This window comes from Pristiophorus japonicus, chromosome 7 (assembly GCF_044704955.1).
Source record: "Pristiophorus japonicus isolate sPriJap1 chromosome 7, sPriJap1.hap1, whole genome shotgun sequence".
NCBI lineage: Eukaryota > Metazoa > Chordata > Chondrichthyes > Pristiophoridae > Pristiophorus > Pristiophorus japonicus.
Genome location: NC_091983.1, coordinates 195026583 through 195045884, shown reverse-complemented (window position 1 = coordinate 195045884; position 19302 = coordinate 195026583). Strand labels below are relative to the sequence as shown.

The following is a 19302-nucleotide window of genomic DNA, read 5'->3' as shown; positions in this document are numbered from 1 at the left end:
TATTACAGGTACAAGAGATTATTTTGTGTAAGTGAATTTCATATTAATTTTGCGGGACAAAACTGAAGTCAAGTATAAACTCTTGAGAATAATGTTGGAGATTTAAGTTAAATACTTGATTTCATGTGGCAACCAAAAGTACGTGAAGCGATATTAAAGCAACAACTCCATTTTTCTTAATTTTAATAATTCTAAATGCTATCTTTGAATTTAAAAGACATATCAAAACACACTATGTCTCCTCGTTGGAGACATTACATTTCGTGGCCTAAACAACATACAATCTAACAACCTAGAAATTAGATTCAAGTTGTTTGCAGAGCAATTTCTAGTAATTATAGAGCACTGAGAGATTTCTTAAAGACTAAACCAAAAAACTGATGGAGGGAGTGAGAGATAAATATGAAAAAGTACAAAGTTCAACAGTTGTGAAGTAGGATAAATGCAGGGGGAGAGCAATTTGCTAACCCTCAAACAGCTGTGGGGATCGTGGTACATGATTAACCTGCGCCCTTTGAACGATAAAGTCGTGCTGCCTGCTGCTTTACATGAATACTGCGAGCTGCAGTCCTAACCACACTGCTCACTGGCTGCATATGTCAGCAGGGGTCCCAATATTGTGAGTGGCTTAGCGCTACTTAAGGATAGGGGAGCCCCATTGTGGCTTCAAGAAGTGATGGGAGTCATTTGAAAACTACATCTGTGCTTTAATACTTTGAGCAATGGCTGAAGGTGTGAGAGAGCATGCACCAAGGTTTTCAGATACTGCACTGGAGGTCTTTGTGGAAGAGGTGGAAAAAAGAAGAGATGTCCTGTATCCGCAAGGAAGAAGGAGCCCCTCCAGACAGGTTCCCAGGAGGCAGTGGGAACAAGTAAAGGTGGAGAAGGTGGAGATCAATGCTAGGAGTGCTGCTCCAAGAACATAGATGCAGTTCAGGAAGAAGTTTAACAATATCACACGAGTTGTCAAGGTGAGTGAGCATATCCTACCAACGGCACCACTAGCCTCATCCATTGCTCAATTCACTACACCCACATCACCCATCTACCAACAATCTCTATCAATCAGTACTCAACCCTAAAATTCAAATGGTTTAACTCGCCCTCACACACTTAGCAATGTTGCAAGTCGCACACCCAACAACTCGTAGCTTGCACACCCTGGCAGCTATTCAACCATGACAGCCACATCATCCAAACATATTGCAGGACACTCACTGACACATTTCCTTCTTTCTTGCAGGAGGAGATGGCGCATAACAGCAGACAGCAGCAAAGAACTGGAGGAAAACATTGTTTTAACCCTTAAGGAGGAAACAACGCTGGTCATCATGGGAAGAGGCATCACTGAAGCTGTAGCCACTGGCAGGGCTGAAGCGATCGATGATGAGGGTATCTGCATACCTAATCCTCCTCTCATTCTACTTCTCCCTCATCCCGCAATCTCCTCTGACTTAGACGCTGTAGATGGTATAAGCAGACACTTCTTACTTTTCCTGTCCCCTCACCACAACCCAACCCTTGTCCCTTTTTTATTTCAGGTTCCCAAGAATTAAAGCTTTCTCATCAGTGTAAGAAGAAGAAGACAGTGAAGATAAACAGTTACCATCACTTGATCTTACAGTTGCAGCCACCAACTCAGATACTGACATTGCATGTAATTTAGAGCCTAGGATAGAAAAGAAATCTGCACATCATGAGACATAGGGCACAAGTGCACAGGAGCCAGGGCAAGGTCGCACAATATGTCTGCTGTAAAGGAGCCAGATGAGGACTTTGAAGGAACAGGCTACAGAAGAAGGCTGATGGGTGTACATAACCAAATGCTTGGTGCACTGGAAAGCATGCCAGAAAACCTGAATGCAACATCAAGGAGCATGGAGGAGTCCAGCACCAACTTGGCACATGGCTTTGCGCAGACCTTGGAGTCCATCTTTTCCAACATGGAACCTCCATCAGCACACCTGTGGAACCCACCATGTCACAGCTTCCATTGAACATAACAACATAAGAAATAGGAGCAGGAGTAGGCCATTTGGCCCCTCGAGCCTGCTCCGCCATTCAATAAGATCATGGCTGATCTGATCATGGACTCAGCTCCACTTTCCTGCCCACTCCCCATAACCCTACACTCCCTTATTGCTCAAAAATCTGTCTATCTCCGCCTTAAATATATTCAATGACCCAGCCTCCACAGCTCTCTGGGGCAGAGGATTCCATAGATTTACAACCTTCAGAGAAGAAATTCCTCCTCATCTCAGTTTTAAATTGGTGGCCCCTTATTCTGAGACTATATCCCCTAGTTTTAGTTTCCCCTATGAGTATGAGTGGAAATGTCCTCTCTGCCTCCACCTTGTCGAGCCCCCTCACTATCTTATATGTTCCAATAAGATCACCTCTCATTCTTCTGAACTCCAATGTGTATAGGCCCAACCTACTCAACCTATCCTTTTAAGTCAACCCCCTCATCTCCCTAGTGAATCAACCTAGTGAACGTTCTCTGAACTGCCTCCAATGCAAGTATATCCATCCTTAAATAAGGAGACCAAAACTGTACTCCAGGTGTGACCTCACCAATACCCTTTACAGTTGTAGCAGGACTTCCCTGCTTTTATACTTCATCCACTTTGCAATAAAGGCCAACATTCCATTTGCCTTCCTGATTACTTGCTGTACCTGCATACTAACTTTTTGTGTTTCGTGCACAAGGACCCCCAGGTCCCTCTGTACTGCAACACCTTGCAATTTTTCTCCATTTAAATTATAATTTGCTTTTCTATTATTTCTGCCAAAGTGGATGACCTCATATTTTCCCACATTGAAGCAAAAACAGCTCTCAGACTGTTACCTTGCAAGCTCAGACTGCTGCCATCATGGCTCTGGATACCACTGTTCAAAAGGGGCTACCAGGGCATCACAGCAGTTCATTAATCTGATCCCCAACAGATCAGTAGGATTGCTGAGACGCCATCATGGGAGAGCGCCATGGAGCACGGACCTGCAGGATGACAACATTCCTGCTCCCACCACTCTACTATGCCAGTGCTCTTGCTGTTGCCTGTCTGCCAGCTCAGGCTGAAATAGTGCAATCTGAAGCCGGGCCGTCTAGGCCCAGAGCTGCTCATGGTCGTCCTGCAAGGCCATCTGTAGTTTTCTCAATTGGAGGTCAGCAGCCTTCCACCACCCATGCTATATTGTGCGCACTAGGTCCATGCAGCAGAGCTGGTCTCCAGTCGTTTTGGTTAATCCTTGCCACTGGACCAAGACCTAGCTCTGTTAAGCCCATGTGTTGGCTGGTGCGCAACAGCCACACGTTAAAAAAATCCATGCATAGGCATCTTCCACCCTTCAACATGTAGTTCGGGACCTGGAATATTAGGTCCTTTATTGAAATACCTGTGAACTCATCCCTTTTTGGTGTGGAAGCAATTTATCCTCGATACGAGGGACCGCCTAAGAGAGAGAGAGAGACCAGCCATGCTATGGCCACATGGAAGCACCTCATAGGAGCACTTGGAGAGGCAAAGGCACAAGGAAGATAGGCATTAAGGTAATGTTGTTTTTGTATGCATTGATATATCGTATGTCAATATTGAATTTAGAAATTTGGATTGCGGTGTGCATTTTCTGCTGCTTATTTTTGTGTTGTGGGAAAGAAGATGATATGATGGTCAGTGATAAAGGAAAGGTTATGAGCATGGGACTGTTGGTGAATCAAAATGGTTGAGGTTACTGATACCGCCTCAAAAATGGCAGGACTTTTTGACCCCACAATCTTTGTCACTACATTTTGTCTGAATGGATTTCCTACCACAACTTAACATCGGTCGTGGGAAAAATAATGGAATCCCGACTAAAGGAGAAAATAGAAGAACATCTAGAAAATAAAAATATAATAATAAATAGTCAGCGTGGATTTCAAAAGGGAAAGTCTTGCTTGACCAACATAATTTAATTTTTTGAAGAGGTGACAGAGAGAGTAGACAAGGGTAATGCAGTAGATGTAATTAATCTAAATATTCAAAAGACCTTCGATAAGGTACCACATAATAGACGAATGAATAAGGTCAGGGAATGCGGAGTAAGGGGACAAGTAGCAGAATAGATAGCTGGCTGGCTTCAAGACAGAAAACACAGAGTAGGGGTAAAGCTATTCAGAGTGGCAGAAGGTGAGACGTGGTGTTCCACAAGGATCAGTGTTGGACCACTGTTATTCACAATTTATAGTACTGATTTAGGCTTTGAGATGGGTAGCCAATACTGAGGAGGATTGCAACAAATTACAAGAAGACATTAATAACCTTGCAGAATGGGAATATAATTGGCAAATGAAATTCAACATCAATAAATGTGAGCTATTACATTTTGGTAAGAAAAATAGAGCGATTACATATTATTTGGAAAATAAGAATCTAAATGGGGTAGAATAGCAAAGGGATCTAGGAATACAAATACACAGATCACTACAAGTATCGAAACAGGTTAACAAGGCCATAAAAAAGCAAACCAAGCACTAGGGTAGAATTGAAAAATAGAGAAGTTTTGCTAAATTTGTATCAAACCTTGCTTTCACCACACTTGGAATACTATGTGCAATTCTGGTCGCCATATTCTCTTGAAAAAAGAAGACTGAGGAGTGACCTAATATAGGTTTTTGAAATTATGAAAGGTTTTGATAGAGCCGATACAGAGAGAATGTTTCCACTTGTGGGGAAGAGCATAACTAGAGGTCATCAATATGAGATAGTCACCAAGAAATGCAATAGCGAATTCAGAAGAAACTTCTTTACCCAAAGAGTGGTGAGAATGTAGAACTTGCTACCACAGGGAGTGGTTGAAGCGAATAATATAGATAGACTTAGATGATGAAAGATGGGAGGAGCTCGAGTGGAGCATAAACTCAGGCATGGACTGTCTGGCCTGTTTCTGTGCCGTATATCCTATGAAATCCTATGTAATATAAAAATAATATAGAGACACTGGAGATGGTGCAAAGAAGATTTACAAGGATGATACCAAAATTGTAAGAGTATACATGTGAGAAAGTTGCAGAATGGGAATATAATTGCTATTCTATCCCATTTAGATTCTTATTTTCCAAGTAATATGTAACCTCTATTTTTTTTACCAAAATGTAATACCTCACATTTATCGATGTTGAATTTTATTTGCCAATTATATTCCCATTCTGCAAACCAGTGTCTTGATCTTAAATAAAGGTGATTACAAAAGTATGAAGGCGGAGTTGGCTAAAGTGGACTGCGAAAATAGTTTAAAGTGTAAGACAGTTGATAAGAACTGTCAGACATTTAAGGAGATATTTCATAACTCTCAATTAAAATATATTACAGTGAGAAGGAAAGAGTTTAAGAGAAGGAAGAACCATCCGTGACTAACTAAGGAAGTAAAGAATGGTATCAAACTGAAAACAATGGCATACAAAGTGGCCAAGATTATCGGGAGGCCAGAGGATTGAGAATTTTTAAAAAACCAGCAAAGGATGACTAAAAAAATAATAAAGAGAGAGAAGATAGATTATGAGAGTAAATTACCAAGAAATATAAAAACAGACAGTAAGAGCTTCTACAGATATATAAAAAGGAAGAGGGAAGCGAAAGTAAACGTTGGTCCCTTAGCGGATGAGGCTGGAGAATTAATAATGGGGAACAGGAAAATGGCAAAGACTTTCAACAAATATTTTGAATCAGTCTTCACAGTAGAAGACATTAAAAGCATCCCAATAATGGATAATCAAGGGGCTATAGGGAGGGAGGAACTTAAAACAATCACTATCACTAAAGAAAAAGTACTCGGTAAAATAATGGGACTAAAGGTGGACCTGATGGCTTTACATCCTAGGGTCTTAACAGAAGTGGCAGCAGAGATAGTGGATGTATTGGTTATAATCTACCAAAATTCCCTGGATTCCGGAGAGGTCCCAGCAGTTTGGAAAACCACAAATGTAACGCCCCTATTTAAAAAAGGAGGCAGACAGAAAGCAGGAAACTATAGACCAGTTAGCCTAACATCTGTCAGTGGGAAAATGCTGGAGTCCATTATTAAGGAAATAGTAGCAGGACATTTAGAAAATAATAATGCAATAAAGCAGAGTCAGCATGGTTTTATGAAAGAGAAATCATGTTTGACAAATTTGCTGGAGTTCTTTGAGGATGTAATGAGCAGGGTGGATAACAGGAAGCCAGTAGATGTCGTATATTTGGCTTTCCAGAAGGTATTCGATAAGGTGTCACGTTAAAGGTTACTGCACAAGATAAAAGGTTGGGTAATATATTAGCATGGATATCGGATTGGCTAACTAACAGAAAACAGAGAGTCAGAATAAATGGGTCATTTTCTGGTTGGCAATTGCTAACTAGTGGGGTGCCACAGGGATCGGTGCTGGGGCCTCAACTATTTACAATCTATATTAATGACTTGGATGAAAGGACCGAGTGTAATGTAGCCAAGTTTGGTGATAATACAAAGATGGATGAAAAGCAAGTTGTGAGGAGAACACACAAAATCTGCAAAGGCATATAGACAGGCTAAGTAAGGGGTAAACATTTGACAGATGGAGTATAATGTGGGAAAGTGTGAGGTTATCCACTTTGGCAGGAAAAATAAAAAAGCAAATTATTTTTTAAATGGAGGGAAATTAAAAAATGCTGCAGTACAGAGGGACTTGGATGTCCTTGTGCATGAAACACAAAAAGTTAGTATGCAGGTACAGCAAGTAATCAGGAAGGCAAATGGAAAAAAAGGCCCGGGAGTTCGAGCAGCTGTGGGAGTTCGGAGAGGCGTCGGAGAGGCCTATAAAAGGCCCAGAATTTCGAGGAGTTGCGGGAGTTCAGAGAGGCGTTGGAGAGGTCTATAAAAGGCCCGGGAGTTCAAGGAGCTGCGGGAGTTCGGAGAGGCGTCGGAGAGGCTTATAAAAGGCCCAGGAGTTCGAGGAGCTGCGGGAGTTTGGAGAGGCCTATAAAAGGCCTGGGAGTTCGAGGAGCTGCGGGAGTTTGGAGAGGTGTCGGAGAGGCTAGCTGGTGCAGGTGCAGGGGCAGAACGAAAACAAAGAAGTAGAAAGAAATCGAAGGGTGACGTCACAGCCAAGCGGGTAAGTGACTGGCAGGTGGATTGGTGAGTATTTAATCTTTTTTTTTTCTTTTTATTTCCTTATCACTAGGTAACCTTTGACATTGTTGCCAAATTAAGTTAATCTAAGGGTTACGTCAAGGCAGGAGAGTCCAGACACATGTCATGCTCCTCCTGTGCTATGTGGGAAGCCATGTCCCTGACGACTACAAGTGCAGGAGGTGTATCTTGCTGCAGCACCTGACAGACTGCATTGCGGCACTGGAGCTGCGCATGGATTCACTCTGGAGCATCCGCGATGCTGAGGATGTCGTAAATAGCACATTTAGTGAGTTGATCACACCGCAGGCAAAGGTTACTCAGGCAGATAAGGAATGAATGACTATCAGGCAGAGCAGTGGAAGGAAGGTAGTGCAGGGGTCCCCTGCGGTCATCCCCCTCCAAAACAGATACACCATTTTGGGTACTGTTGGGGGGGATGACTCATCAGGGGAAGGCAGCAGCAACCAAGTTCATGGCACCATGGGTGGCTCTGCTGCACAGGAGGGTAGGAAGAAGAATGGAAGAGCTATAGTGATAGGGGATTCTATTGTAAGGGGAATAGATAGGCTTTTCTGCGGCCGCAATTGAGACTCCAGGATGGTATGTTGCCTCCCTGGTGCAAGGGTCAAGGATGTCTCGGAGCAGATGCAGGATATTTTGGAGGGGGAGGGTGAACAGCCAGTTGTCGTGGTGCAAAAAACGATATTGGTAAAAAATGGGATGAGGTATTTAGGGAGCTAGGAGTTAAATTAATAAGCAGGACCTCAAAGGTAGTAATCTCAGAATTGCTACCAGTGCCACGTGCGAGTCAGATTAGGAATGGCAGGATAGCTAAGATGAATATCTGGCTTGAGGAGTGGTGCAGGAGGGAGGGATTCAAATTCCTGGGACATTGGAACCGGTTCTGGGGGAGGTGGGACCAGTACAAACCGGACAGTCTGCACCTGGGCAGGACTGGAACGAATGTCCTAGGGGGAGTGTTTGCTAGTGCTGTTGGGGAGGGGTTAAACTAATATGGCAGGGGGATGGGAACCTATGCAGGGAGACAGAGGGAAGTAAAATGGGGCAGAAGCAAAAGATAGAAATAAGAAAAGTAAAAGTGGAGGGCAGAGAAACCCAAGGCAAAAATCAAAAAGGGCCATATTACAGCAAAAGTCTAAAGGGACAAAGTGTGTTAAAAAGACAAGCCTGAAGGCTCTGTGTCTCAATGCGAGGAGTATTCATAATAAGGTGGACGAATTAACTGCACAGGCAGCTATTAACGAATATGATATAATTGGGATTACGCAGACAGAGCTCCAGGGTGACCAAGGCTGGGAACTCAACATCCATGGGCATTCAACAGTCAGGAAGGATAGACAGAAAGGAAAAGGAAGTCGGGTAGCGTTGCTGGTTAAAGAGGAAATTAACGCAATAGTAAGGAAGGACATTAGCTTGGATGATGTGGAATCTGTATGGGTAGAGCTGCGGAATACCAAAGGGCAGAAAACGCTAGTGGGAGTTGTGTACAGACCACCAAACAGTAGTAGTGAGGTTGGGGACAGCATCAAACAAGAAATTAGGGATGCGTGCAATAAAGGTACAGTAGTTATCATGGGCGACTTTAATCTACATATAGATTGGGCTAATCAAACTGGTAGCAGTACGGTGGAGGAGGATTTCCTGGAGTGTATTAGGGATGGTTTTCTAGACGAATATGTCGACGAACCAACTAGACGGCTGACCATCCTAGACTGGGTGATGTGTAACGACAAAGGACTAAAGTAAATGTTACTCCCTTAGAAGATGAGAAGGGAAATTTAATAATGGGAAATGTGGAAATGGCTGAGACCTTAAACTTATTTTGCTTTGGTCTTCACAGTGGAAGACACAAAAACCATGCCAAAAATTGCTGGTCATGGGAATGTGGGAAGGGAGGACCTTGAGATAATCACTATCACTAGGGGCTGGACAGGCTAATGGGACTCAAGGTAGACAAGTCCCCTGGTCCTGATGAAATGCATCCCAGGGTATTAAAAGAGATGGCGGAAGTTATAGCAGATGTATTCGTTATAATCTACCAAAATTCTCTGGACTCTGGGGTGGTACCAGTGGATTGGAAAGCAGCTAATGTAACACCTCTGTTTAAAAAAGGGGGCAGCAAAAGGCAGGTAACTATAGGCCGGTTAGTTTAACATCTGTAGTGGGGAAAATGCTTGAAGCTATCATTAAGGAAGAAATAGCGGGACATCTAGATAGGAATAGTGCAATCAAGCAGTCGCAACATGGATTCATGAAGGGGAAATCACGTTTACCTAGTTTACTGGAATTCTTTGAGGATATAACGAGCATGGTGGATAGAGGTGTACCGATGGATGTGGTGTATATAGATTTCCAAAAGGCATTCGATAAGGTGCCACACAAAAGGTTACTGCAGAAGATAAAGGTACGCGGAATCAGAGGAAATGTATTAGCATGGATCGAGAATTGGCTGGCGAACAGAAAGCAGAGAGTCGGGATAAATGGGTCCTTTTCGGGTTGGAAAACGGTGGTTAGTGGTGTGCCACAGAGATCGGTGCTGGGACCACAACTGTTTACAATATATATAGATGACCTGGAAGAGGGGACAGAGTGTAGTGTAACAAAATTTGCAGATGACACAAAGATTAGTGGGAAAGCGGGTTGTGTAGAGGACACAGAGAGGCTGCAAAGAGATTTAGATAGGTTAAGCGAATGGGCTAAGGTTTGGCAGATGGAATACAATGTCGGAAAATGTGAGGTCATCCACCTTGGGGGAAAAAAACAGTAAAAGGGAATATTATTTGAATAGGGAGAAATTACAACATGCTGCAGTGCAGAGGGACCTGGGGGTCCTTGTGCATGAATCCCAAAAAGTTAGTTTGCAGGTGCAGCAGGTAATCAGGAAGGCGAATGGAATGTTGGCCTTCATTGCGAGAGGGATGGAGTACAAAAGCAGGGAGGTCCTGCTGCAACTGTATAGGGTATTGGTGAGGCCGCACCTGGAGTACTGCATGCAGTTTTGGTCACCTTTCTTAAGGAAGGATATACTAGCTTTGGAGGGGGTACAGAGACGATTCACTAGGCTGATTCCGGAGATGAGGGGGTTACCTTATGATGATAGATTGAGTAGACTGGGTCTTTACTCGTTGGAGTTCAGAAGGATGAGGGGTGATCTTACAGAAACATTTAAAATAATGAAAGGAATTGACAAGATAGAGGCAGAGAGGTTGTTTCCACTGGTCGGGGAGACTAGAACTAGGGGCACAGCCTCAAAATACAGGGGAGCCAATTTAAAACCAGTTGAGAAGGAATTTCTTCTCCCAGAGGGTTGTGAATCTGTGGAATTCTCTGCCCAAGGAAGCAGTTGAGGCTAGCTCATTGAATGTATTCAAGTCACAGATAGATAGATTTTTAACCAATAAGGGAATTAAGGGTTACGGGGAGCGGGCGGGTAAGTGGAGCTGAGTCCACGGCCAGATCAGCCATGATCTTGTTGAATGGCGGAGCAGGCTCGCGAGGCTAGATGGCCTACTCCTGTTCCTAATTCTAATAATTAGCAATCTTGTTGTGCAAGGCCCCTTGGGGAAGAGTGACCATAATATGGTAGAATTCTTTAGTAAGGTGGAGAGTGACACGGTTAATTCAGGGATTAGGGTCCTGAACTTAAGGAAAGGTAACTTCGATGGTATGAGACGTGAATTGGCTAGAATAGACTGGTGAATGCTACTTAAAGGGTTGATGGTGGATAGGCAATGGCAAACATTTAAAGATCACATGGATGAACTTCAACAATTGTACATCCCAGTCTGGAGTAAAAATAAAACGGGGAAGGTGGCTCAACCGTGGCTAACAAGGGAAATTAAGGATAGTGTTAAATCCAAGGAAGAGGCACATAAATTGGCCAGAAAAAGCAGCAAACCTGAGGACTGGGAGAAATTTAGAATTCAGCAGAGGAGGACAAAGGGTTTAAAAAAGGAGGGAGAGAGAAAACAGGGAATTATAGACCGGTCAGCCTGACCTCAGTAGTGGGTAAAATGATGGAATCAATTATTAAGGATGTCATAGCAGTGCATCTGGAAAATGGTGACATGATAGGTCCAAGTCAGCATGGATTTGTGAAAGGGAAATCATGCTTGACAAATCTTCTGGAATTTTTTGAGGATGTTTCCAGTAAAGTGGACAAAGGAGAACCAGTTGATGTGGTATATTTGGACTTTCAGAAGGCTTTCGACAAGGTCCCACACAAGAGATTAATGTGCAAAGTTAAAGCACATGGGATTGGGGGTAGTGTGCTGACGTGGATTGAGAACTGGTTGTCAGACAGGAAGCAAAGAGTAGGAGTAAACGGGTACTTTTCAGAATGGCAGGCAGTGACTAGTGGAGTGCCGCAAGGTTCTGTGCTGGGGCCCCAGCTGTTTACATTGTACATTAATGATTTAGACGAGGGGATTAAATGCAGTATCTCCAAATTTGCGGATGATACTAAGTTGGGTGGCAGTGTGAGCTGCGAGGAGGATGCTATTAGGCTGCAGAGTGACTTGGATAGGTTAGGTGAGTGGGCAAATGCATGGCAGATGAAGTATAATGTGGATAAATGTGAGGTTATCCACTTTGGTGGTAAAAACAGAGTGACAGACTATTATCTGAATGGTGACAGATTAGGAAAAGGGAAGGTGCAACGAGACCTGGGTGTCATGGTACATCAGTCATTGAAGGTTGGCATGCAGGTACAGCAGGCGGTTAAGAAAGCAAATGGCATGTTGGCCTTCATAGCGAGGGGATTTGAATACAGGGGCAGGGAGGTGTTGCTACAGTTGTACAGGGCCTTGGTGAGGCCACACCTGGAGTATTGTGTACAGTTTTGGTCTCCTAACTTGAGGAAGGACATTCTTGCTATTGAGGGAGTGCAGCGAAGGTTCACCAGACTGATTCCCGGGATGGCGGGACTGACCTATCAAGAAAGATTGGATCAATTGGGCTTGTATTCACTGGAGTTCAGAAGAATGAGAGGGGACCTCATAGAAACGTTTAAAATTCTGACGGGTTTAGACAGGTTAGATGCAGAAAGAATGTTCCCAATGTTGGGGAAGTCCAGAACCAGGGGTCACAGTCTGAGGATAAGGGGTAAGCCATTTAGGACCGAGATGAGGAGAAACTTCTTCACCCAGAGAGTGGTGAACCTGTGGAATTCTCTACCACAGAAAGTAGTTGAGGCCAATTCACTAAATATATTCAAAAGGGAGTTAGATGAAGTCCTTACTACTCGGGGGATCAAGGGTTATGGCGAGAAAGCAGGAAGGGGGTACTGAAGTTTCATGTTCAGCCATGAACTCATTGAATGGCGGTGCAGGCTAGAAGGGCTGAATGGCCTGCTCCTGCACCTATTTTCTATGTTTCTATGTTTCTATGTTTCTAATTAGGAGGGGGAAAATAGTGGATGAGAGAAAGCTTGCTAGGAACATAAAAACTGACTGCAAAAGCTTCTATAGATATGTGAAGAGGAAAAGATTAGTGAAGACAAACGTAGGTCCCTTGCAGTCAGAATCAGGTGAATTTATAATGGGGAACAAAGAAATGGCAGACCAATTGAACAAATACTTTGGTTCTGTCTTCACTAAGGAAGACACAAATAATGTTCCAGAAATACTCAGGGACCGAGGGTCTAGCGAGAAGGAGGAACTGAATGAAATCCTTATTAGCCAGGAAATTGTGTTGGAGAAATTGATGGGATTGAAGGCCGATAAATCCCCAAGGCCTGTTAGTCTGCATCCCAGAGTACTTCAGGAAGTGGACCTAGAAATAGTGGATTCATTGGTGATCATTTTCCAACAGTCTATCGACTCTGGATCAGTTCTTATGGACTGGAGGGTAGCTAATGTAACACCACTTTTTAAAAAAGGAGGGAGAAAGAAAACGGGGAATTATAGACCGGTTAGCCTGACATCAGTAGTGGGGAAAATGTTGGAATCAATTATTAAAGATGAAATAGCAGCGCATTTGGAAAGCAGTGACAGGATCGGTTCAAGTCAGCATGGATTTATGAAAGGGAAATCTTGCTTGACAAATCTTCTCGAATTTTTTGAGGATGTAACTAGTAGAGTGGACAAGGGAGAACCAGTGGATGTGGTGTATTTGGACTTTCAAAAGTCTTTTGACAAGAGATTGGTATGCAAAATTAAAGCACATAGTATTGGGGGTAATGTATTGACATGGATAGAGAACTGGTTGGCAGTCAGGAAGCAGAGTCGGGATAAATGGGTCCTTTTCAGAATGGCAGGTAGTGACTAGTGTGGTGCCGCAGGGCTCAGTGCTGGGACCCCAGCTATTTACAATATACATCAATGATTTAGATGAAGAAATTGAGTGTAATATCTCCAAGTTTGCAGATGACGCTAAGCTGAGTGGCAGTGTGAGCCGTGAGGAGGATGCTAAGAGGCTGCAGGGTGACTTGGATAGGTTAGGTGAGTGGGCAAATGCATGGCAGATGCAGTATAATGTGGATAAATGTGAGGTTATCCACTTTGGCGGCACAAACATGAAGGCAGAATATTATCTGAATGGCGGCAGATTAGGAAAAGGGGAGTTACAATGAGACCTGGGTGTCATTGTACATCAGTCATTGAAGGTTGGCATGCAGGTGCAGCAGGCAGTGAAGAAGGCAAATGGCATGTTGACCTTCATAGCTAGGGGATTTGCGTATTGGAGCAGGGAGTTCTTGCTGCAGCTGTACAGGGCCTTGGTGTTCAGTTTTGGTCTGCTAATCTGAGGAAGGACGTTCTTGCTATTGAGGGAGTGCAGCGAAGGTTCACCAGACTGATTCCTGGGATGGCAGGACTGACATATGAGGAGAGACTGGATCGACTAGGCCTGTATTCACTGGAGTTTAGAGGAATGAGAGGGGATCTCATAGAAACATATAACATTCTGACGGGACTGGACAGATTAGATGCAGGAATTGGGGGAGTCTAGAACCAGGGGTCACAGTCTAAGAATAAGGGGTAAGCCATTTAGGACCGAGATGAGGAGAAACTTCTTCACTCAGAAAGTTGTTAACCTGTGGAATTCTCTTCTGCAGAGAGTTGTTGATGCCAGTTCGTTAGATGTATTCAAGAGGGAGTTAGATATGGCCCTTACGGATAAAGGGATCAAGGGATATGGAGAGAAAGCAGGAAAGGGGTACTGAGGTGAATGATCAGCCATGATCTTATTGAATGGTGGTGCAGGTCGAAGGGCTGAATGGCCTACTCCTGCACCTATTTTCTATGTTTCTATGTCTTTATTGCAAAGGGGATGGAGTATAAAAGCAGGGAAGTCCTGTTACAACTGTATTGGTGAGGCCACACCTGGAGTACTGCGTTCAGTATTGGACTCCTTATTTAAAGATGGACATATTTGCATTGGAGGCAGTTCAGAGAAGGTTCACTAGGTTGATTCCTGAGATGAAGGGGTTGACTTATGAAGGAATTTTAAGCAGGTTGGGCCTAAACACATTGGAGTTTAGAAGAATAAGAGGTGATTTTATTGAAACATATAAGATACTGAGAGGGCTTGACATGGTAGGTGCAGAGAGGATGTTCCCCCTTGTGGGAGAATCTAGAACTTGGGGGCATAGTTTAAGAATAAGGGGTCGCCCATTTAGAACTGAAATGAGGAGGAATTTCTTCTCTCAGAGGGTCGTAAATCTGTGGAATCATCTGCCCCAGAGAGCTGTGGAGGCTGGATCATTGAATATATTTAATGTGGAGATAGACAGATTTTTAAGCGAAAAGGGAGTATAGGGTTATGGGGAGCTGAGCCCAACATCAGATCAGCTATAATCTTATTAAATGGCGGGACAGGCATGACGGGCCAAATGGCCTCCTATTTCTTATGTTTTTATAAACATCACCTCAAAGCCTCCCTGATAAAGTGCAACATCCCCACTGACACCTGAGAGTCCCTGGCCTAAGGCCGCCCTAAATGGAGGAAGTGCATCCGGGAGGGCGCTGAGCCAAGAGCATGCAGAAATTAAGCGCAGCCAGCGGCAAACCAGTCCCACCCACCCCTTCCCTCAACAACTATCTGTCCCACCTGTGACAGAGACTGTGGTTTTCGTAGTGGACTATACAGCCACCAAAGAACTCATGTTAAGAGTGGAAGCAAGTCTTCCTCGATTCCCAGGGACTGCCTATGATGATGATCATGATACATATCACGAAAGGATGAACAGGCTGGGTCTCCTTTCTCTTGAAAAGAGAAGGCTGAGGGATGACCTAATAGATGTTGAAACCTCCCTTATCCGGAACCCTCAGGACTTGGCCTGTTCTGGATAAGGGATATTTCCGGACGAGGGCTGGTCACGTCAAATTGGATGGTATAAGTACTGAGCAAGGGGCTATCAGGGCTGGCTGGCTTGGGGCTGGGAGTGCGGCAGAGAGTTCATGGGGTGGGGAGGGGGGGGCGGACGGACGGTAGATCGCGGAATCAGGTCAGCGATTGCCGGCATCAGCAGCGAGGAAGAGCTTCAATTTGTTCATGTTGAAGTTCTGCGCATGCGCTACCTGGTGGCCGGGAATGGTTCTGGACGAAGGGTGGTTCTGGATCAAGAAGTTCTGGATCAGGGAGGTTCAACCTGTCGAGGTTTTTTAAATCATGAAAGGTTTTATAGAGGAGATAGAGAGAGAGAGTGTTTCTACTTGTGGGAAAGTGCAAAACTAAAGGCCTTCAATATAAGATAGTCACAAAAAAATCAAATCGGGAATTCAGAAGTACTTTTTTTACCCAGAGTGGTGAGAATGTGAAACTCGCTACCATAGGGAGTGGTTGAAGTGAATAATATAGATGCATTTCAGGGGCAGTCAGATAAGTATATGAGGGAGAAGGGAATAGAGGGTTATGCTGATAGGATTAGATGAGGAAAGGTGGGAGGAGGCTCGAGTGGAGCATAAACACTGGCATAAACAGGTTGGGCCGAATGGCCTGTTTCTGTGCCGCATATCCGATGTAATTCTATGTAATATCACATGCCACCATGCAATCTCAACTTTAGAACATAAACTATATCAGCTCTGTCTCAGGCTATAAACTGACAGACAAATTTAAATATGAAAAGAAAAACAGAAAAACCTGAGGCTAATTTGAGAAAAACTATGGGAATTTTTTCTCTGCCCTGCCCACTCCGCAATTTCAGCCAGCCCACAATTTTCTGTCTATAACTTGAAACATCCACCTTTCTCAAATTTGTTCACATCCATTTTGAGGTACTTAAGGGAATCCATACTCAATGCACACTTGATCTTATTCCAGAGGGTGATAATTGTAAAAAGAGCCTATTTCACTGGACAGTCTAATGTTTTTATCATTTTAAAAACTTCAGTCCTATCTCCTGTAAGCTTGTGTTTCTCGAATGAAAATAATCTCCTCACCTAACCTATCTTGGTAACTAAGAACTCTGAAACTGAGTATCACTTTGGCATCCTTCTCTGTGCTTTCATCTGGCCACCATTTATGCCCTGCCATGCGAGGGGAACAAAACGAGAGGCAATAATTGAAGGCTTAGGTTGCAAAATGTAGTATTCATAGGGGCCGATTTTCAACACATCACCGCCCGCTGTCGCCCACTCCCACCGACATTCCTCCTGAAGATCTGCCCAGTGCCACTTTCAGGGTGGCCTGGAGTAGGCGGGAGGGGAGAGCCACCGGGAACCGCCCGCTGACGTTAGCGGATGGCCGAGTGGCGCAACCGAGCCAGATTCCTGTGAGTGGGAGTCGGCGGGACTCAGCGGCAGAATGGGGATGGACCATTGGCTGGAGGCCGGTCTGTCCCCGACGTTGAGTATGAAGAACCTGAAAAAAAGGTAAGTGAACATTTTAATACTTTTTTTCAACAACAACTTATTTATTATGTTTTGCTGTTGTTTTTTTTTCAGGTCTTCAACCCTCTGTGGGCCCGACTGCATCCTCGGCGGCACTTGGGCGGCAAGCGTCTCTGCCACCGAGAATGCGACCTCCCGCCCGCTGCCACCCAGATTGGCGGTGTACGTCTTCCATTTGCCGCCTGCCGACCTTCGAGGGACCTTCTTCCTGAATATCTCGCCCAAAGTACCGCCTGGTGTCTTGGCGGCCAACGGTGGCACTTTGGGCAGCACTTGGTTGGGCGGAGGCCTTGCTGAAAATCGGCCCCATAGGGCCAAAACTTGGTGGCCTTACCGCCGCAGAATTTGTCTCCCCTCGGTGCCATTTTCTACGAGGCTTCCCGCTGGCGGGAGGGGAAGACCGCTGGGAATCGCCTGCTGACGGCCGCTAGCGCGCAAGGCACGTAAGTGTCCTCCTGCCCGCCGAGCTGGCAGATTCCTCCGGGCGGGAGTCGGCGGCAGCAGGGGGAAGGACTGCTGCATGGAGGCAGGTAAGTGATGATAAGTATGAAGACCTGCAACAAAAGGTTAGCAAATTTTATTTATTTTTTTTGCAGCGATTCATCTGGATGGGGTCCCCTGGATGTTTTCCAGTGATTTTTTTTTTTCTGTGCAAATTGTTATTTTTATGTGTTTCCCCCTCCCTGGGCCTGACTCAATCCTCGGCGGCACTTTGGCGAGGATTGCATTTGCTGCTGAAATTGGGAGCTCCCGCCTGCTGCCGCCCAGATTCAAGCCGTAAGTCGTTTTTTTTGCCACGGGAGGTCTTTGCTGATCCTTTGAAGGAATCTCCCTACCAAAGTACCGCCAGGTCTCTCGGCGGTCCCTTGGGCGGGCTTTAGCATTGACCAAGTTCGGGCCCATAGTCTTGTATTGCATTGTTTTACTAATGCAGCCTATTTGCATTCCCAGTGGCCTCCTAACATTGTTTTTAGACCTTCAATGATTTATCAGCTATGAACTCCACATCCCTCCTACTTTGTAATGTTTAGTAGATAACCCTGCATTGTATACATAAGCTTAGAGTTTTTCAGAACTAAATGCATAACACTATACTTATCCACAATGAAAGATAGCTGCCACACATGGGCCCCTAATTTATCTAAATTTACCTGTAACTATTTATTTGATCTTAATTCCCAGCTCCCATGCACATTTTTACAAGTTGTGAATGGTTCCTTAGAATCACAGAAATTTACAGCACAGAAGGAGCCCATTCGGCCCATTTCAAATTATGACTTTGTAGATTACAGTAATGGGCAAATAAAGATCAAGATTTCAAATACCAGCATGGCGAGTTATGGAATTGGATTCAATAAATCTGGCAATTTGTGGGGTAGCGTTACAAAAAATGATCGTAAAAGCTGCCATATTGTCATGAAAACTATTTCACAAACGTTTTCCAGAGAAGGAAAAGCCTGTTAGCTCTGTCTGATCTGGCCTACATATGACTCTGCTCCCCCACTACAGGATTGATTCTTGATGCTCTCCAAAGTAGCTTAGCAAGCCACATAGTTATAAAAAGAAAGCAATTGCTATGAAGTTGAGTAATAAGAAAATTGGAAAGGCCTATTACAGTGACCCAGGGATCACACCAGGACAAGACTGCGGCAGTTTCAACCCAATTGACTCTGCAGACTCCCCCTTACTAATATCTGGGTAGTGCTACCCAAATTGAGAGAGCTGTGCCACAGACTAATCAAACAACAGCTTGACAGTCTTACTCGCAGAATGGTATTCATCAGCCAATCCCATACTCCTGTCTCGCCAATATGACCGACCTACCAGAGATGGACAACAAATGGGACTGGCTGTGGGACTCCTAACGTTGACTCCAGACCCCATGAAGTTTCATGGCTTCAGGTGAAAGAAAGCCAAGGAATTTTTCTGCTCATCAAAAACCATCATTTGTCCCTCGACTGACTGTTCAATACTCCTCCTTGTTGAATACTGAGGAAAGCAAGGGCACAAAATACATTCAGGGTGGGGAACTTCATTGTCCACCACAAAGAGTGGTAGCCCCAATCAAAGTTGATTCATTCCTGATAGACATGGGTGCAAATTTAACCCTATCCACTGGACAGGTAGACGGGCAGATAAAATCATCCGGGAGACTTCATTCGGGAGCCCATTTCCGCTGTGTTCTATTTTAATCTGCTCTTCTCACGCAGGCCTAAAATAGGTGGGGTCCTTCTTTAAATATGGACCTGAGTCCAATGACATAATTGAGCCAGACTGCAATGGGCTGAGCAGAGAAGTCATGATGAAGCTAGGAGGTAGA

The 19302-nt window shown here is 44.4% G+C and overlaps 1 protein-coding gene across 4 annotated transcripts in view; it reads left to right on the top strand.

The window, feature by feature from the left end:
- ak9 (adenylate kinase 9) overlaps positions 1-19302 on the top strand; it is a 702269-nt gene that overhangs the window by 466789 nt on the left and 216178 nt on the right. The gene's annotated exons all lie outside the window — the stretch shown is intronic.